This window comes from Sander lucioperca, chromosome 2 (genome assembly GCF_008315115.2).
Source record: "Sander lucioperca isolate FBNREF2018 chromosome 2, SLUC_FBN_1.2, whole genome shotgun sequence".
NCBI classification, from domain to species: Eukaryota; Metazoa; Chordata; class Actinopteri; order Perciformes; family Percidae; genus Sander; species Sander lucioperca.
Window position 1 is genome coordinate 44,371,881 of NC_050174.1, and position 4,578 is coordinate 44,376,458.

Here is a 4,578-nt window from a genome sequence, read left to right on the forward strand (position 1 = left end):
CCTGATTTTTATCATCTCAAAATCAGCATCGCAACTATGCTAGCACTGTGCTTTCGTTATAATTTCATTTCTTGATAGATAGTTGATCCGTTTTGACCTCTTTCCTCCTGTGTCTCCTTTCCTCACGACTCCTGGCTCCCTCGCTTAGCGCCACTCAGTTTTCCAAACAAATCAGGCTCTTGCCACTCTGGCGTCATCTCGTGCTGCATTCCCTGCAGTCGGACATTGGAGATTCGCTATAAATTGTCAAATTGGCCAGAACTTTTAATTCATTGCTGCCAACAGGGGTGGCAGCAGGGGTGGCAAGGCTTTCTTTTAGGGTGGCATTTGCCACCATATACCACCCTGGTAGATCCGCCCCTGTGGAGGTGGGCTGTTAACACGGTGCAGAAATGCGGTGCTTGTATCCAACCGCTGGTGGAGTTTGTGACTGTTAAATGCCGACCATTCTACATTCCACGCAAATTCACGGCTGTGTTTATACTCGGTGCTTACATCCCACCAAGCGCTAATGCTACCAATGCGTTAGCTGACCTTTACAGAGCCTATAATGTGTGTGCACCAAGGGCGAGGCTAGCCCCTTTTTAGGGGTGCTGAAGCACCCCTAATAATGCTCGCCTAGCTGCTAGCATGGCACTCCCTCATACTCTGAAGCACCCCTAAAAGGGAGCTCAGCACCCCTAAAACTTGGAGTAAGAAATGTTGTTATTCTAACATTTTTGTTCGTCTTGACAAGGTTAAATAATGTCCAAAACATACTCCGTAGTTTGTGGTTTAAAATGTATGTGTTAAGGATGAAAATGAAAACATCCCTCATCCTCTTCTCTTCTTCTACTTCTCCTCTGTACCTGCACTGCTCAGCACGACCGTCATCCAGCACGAAACACACACAGAGTGAGAACCCGTTATGTAGTGTTGTGAATCAACTAAGTTGCTCCAAAGCTGTGTCTCACAAACCATATCGGTGAGTACCTGAATCACGTGTACACCTATAATAACGCCGCCTTCACACTGGCAGTTGAAATCCGCTCCGTAATACGCAATACGCCCCCAGCGGACGTCGTACTACACCGTTGAAAAGCTTCGGAAGCGACTCACAAAAATGGCAGAGAGACTAGAACGAGTGATAAGTGTCTGAATGTACGATTCTCTCTGACCTCTCTTATACAGATATAAACAGAAAGGCTGCTGCGTGGAGAAAAGTTGCCCAGGACGTTGACATGTCATGTCGGTTAAATGTGATATAGCGGTATAATGTCAATAGTTCGGTGTCTGTTGCTAGCTAACCAATTAGCATTAGCAGGTTTGTTTATCAGTACCATAGCAACGCACATCACGTGCGTCTTTTCTGGTCAGTCGTCATGGAAACATGAAGCCCTGGCCAGAGCCATAGTCTTTCTCTATCACTCTGGCCCTGGCGTTTGGACCAGAGTGAAAAAACAAACATATCACTGTATACTACCAGTAGGCCTATGTGTGAAAACACTCACTGTGGCTTTTTAAATGAATTGTTATTCATTCCTAGATTTATATCTGTTATTTTTCAGTTGTGGCTGACTATCAAACTAGACAATAAAAGAAAGCTTAATGTTTTTCTTTTGCTGTATTTATTCATTCCTCACACACAGAGGATTTAACCTGAACCAGGCTTAACGCCTGAACTCATAGCATTTCTCTCTCTCTCTCTCTCTCTCTCTCTCTCTCTCTCTCTCTCGCTCTCTCTCTCTCTCGGCACATGGAGTTAACGTTCAGGAAAACCTGCTGAGTGAAGAAGGTTTTGTGTTTGTTACAGGGGGCTGTCTGTGTGAACTCTCACAATTAAGCTGGTACTCTGAAAAGGTCTCAAAAAAATGAAAAACAATCTGGATGTTGGAGTTAGTTGAACCAATGTTAAAATGATAGTTATTTTTCAATAGACATATTTTTGTTTTTTGTGTGAAAAGAGGGTGGGTGGTGGCAGTGGGGCTCATTGGGTGCTCAGCACCCCTAAAGCTCTGACCCTAGAATCGCCCCTGGTGTGCACTAAATGTAGCCTGTTTTATATGTCGTTTATATGTAATGTCGTTTTTATATATTTTAAATGTGTAACATCACTTGAGCCACGGTGAAACATTGTTTCATTCAGTGTATATGGTTGAAATGACAATAAAACATACTTGACTTGATTTGACTGCCTCTCTGTAAGCGGTAGGCGTGGCTTGGGAGTGGCCTCGTAGGGAAGCGAAGCAAGTGCATTCTGGGAGTTGTTGTCTTTCATCCACATGAGCCAAAAACACATTTTCTGGCTTTTCTAGGTCTAGAAGGCACCTTCTTTTTCTAGAAAAAAATTCTACTACATAAATGACCCAATTTAAATACATATTCATCTTTCCAGCGGTGAAATATCCCTTTAAGGAAGAATAGGAACAGGATGGTCATGTGAACAGACTTTGCATGTGACAGAAAGATTATTCCCTTTTTTTTGCTTTGTACTCTTTACTGTCTTACTTTTTGCTCTTTAGAAAAAGCCAGATGACAACTGAGGCTTCTTCCTTCCAGAGGATATTCCGTCGGATGCATGCAAACTCTGGTGGATTCATGAGGACTGTTATGGACTGCTCTTTAGATCTCTGCGTGGTAAATTGAGACAGCTAGCTAAACTATCTGTCCAATCTGAGTTTTCTCTCGCACGACTATTTTGCAGCGGCCCATTGTGATTGGTTTAAAGAGATGCCAATAATCCAGAGCACATTCTCCCATCCTGGATTGCTATGTGGACTAGCCAGACCCTCCTGCCCTCCGCAGCGTGTGGATGGTCTGGCAAAGCGAGACTATGCCAAGAGGAACCCACTGTTAAGGGAGAGCCATTTCAGATAAGGAAGGATACTAAAGTGCCCTAGTTTTTGGCCTCTTGCATTGTCATCACCAAAGACTCTGGCAAGCCCAAAGCCAGGAGACTGTCCATGTCAGGGGCCAGGCCACCAGCCTGAGCCCTTCCGGTAGGGTTGGGTACTATTCCCCTTTTTTTTCGGTACCGATACTGGTACCTCAAATTCGGTTCCCCTACCCAACGGTACCTTTTTTCGGTACTTTGTCTCTGCAATAACAAAAATTAATTTCAGTTGTAAAAATAATTCTAAACCTATTCATCCTATTTACTTAGACCCTCTGTGAGGGTGAAGACAGAACGGACCCAAACGCTAGGCTCAGCAGACAAACCAGTTTTATTAAAGGAGAGGGAAGAGGAAGGAGTGGGGAGGCGGACGCCGGGGACAGGAGAAGGGGCTCTGGGGCTGGAGTAGGATGGTGAGGGAATGCTGAGGGAGACTGTAGAGCTAGGATGGTGAGGGAATGCTGAGGGAGGCTGTAGGGTAGGATGGTGAGGGAACGCTGAGGGAGACTGTAGGGCAAGGATGGTGAGGGAGCTAGCGGGGAATAGGATTGCGAGGGAGCTGGGAATGCGCGGGGGAACCAGGACCAAGGGGGCCGAAGAGGGGGCACTGGAGTCCGGGGAAGATGGGAGTCGAGGTGGAGGGTGGCTGGAAGCTGGAACGAAGGCAGGGCAGTGCAGGAGCAGAGCAGGATGGAGCGGAGAGCCGTGAGAGGGGGACCGAACGGTGAAGCCAGCTGACTGGAGGTACGGGAAGCGAGTGGAGAGAATGACTGCAGGGAGGAGACAAAAAGTTAGCGACAGACAAGGACAGGTAAGTACAACGTTTTCTTAGAGAGCTTGTGTTAGCGTGTCACCAGAATGACTGAAGCAACGATCAAGCAAAGATGATGAGTGGATCCGGGGTTCATATACTGGCTTGATAGTAGATGGCTGGCAGGTGTGTACAGCGGGAGGGGTGATGGTGGAATGACGAACAGGTGCATGTAATCAGCTGGCAGGAGCAGGCAGGAGGAGGGGAAAACACAGGAGACACAGAAAGAGGCAAAACAAACAGAGAAACTGACAGTGGGAATAAAATGGGCACTGGGAAAACAGAAAATAAAACAAAGACTCACAGCCAGCCGACCCCAACCATAACACCCTCTTGCTATTTATTTAGAAGATTTTACACACCACACAAAAAAACACCTCCTTCTCCCCTCCCAAACCCGTCCCTACAAACTAGCAAATCGAATTATTAATTTCTTACACTGCATTGAAACTTGTATTTGTATCGTATTCTATTTTAGCCTGATTTTGTATCTCTTTTTAATTGTTCTATAATGTTTTATGTAAAGCACTTTGAATTGCCTTGTTGCTGAAATGTGCAATAGAAATAAAGTTGCCTCGCCTTACAATTTCCAGTCAGTCAAAGGGGCATAAAGAACACGGTTGGGCCTACAATTCTCAGCCTGTCAGTCAGTCAAAAGGGCAACGAGAACACTGCCTGTCTGTCTGGCAGTTTTGACCGCACCGCGACTGCTTTCTCAATACGATGGAGAACACCTTTAGTAAGCTGTGTGGAGATTTGAGTTATATAATATTCCTTAACTTGATGTTTTCTCCACAGAGTTCAGCAGGAGAGTTCAGAGGGCCTTGGTGATCAGTCAGCCCAGCAAGATCAAACAGACCTGGGGTCTCATTTATAAACGTGGCGTATGCACAAA

At 45.7% G+C, this 4,578-nt stretch overlaps 1 long non-coding RNA gene across 1 annotated transcript; it reads right to left on the reverse strand.

Moving 5' to 3' along the window:
• Positions 1 to 3,017: 3,017 nt before the first annotated feature.
• Positions 3,018 to 4,043, reverse strand: LOC118494442. The gene is made up of 2 exons (XR_004896573.1): positions 4,011 to 4,043; positions 3,018 to 3,145 (listed from the first exon to the last, which is right to left on the reverse strand). It is a non-coding gene; the product is annotated as an uncharacterized LOC118494442 (long non-coding RNA).
• Positions 4,044 to 4,578: the final 535 nt, after the last annotated feature.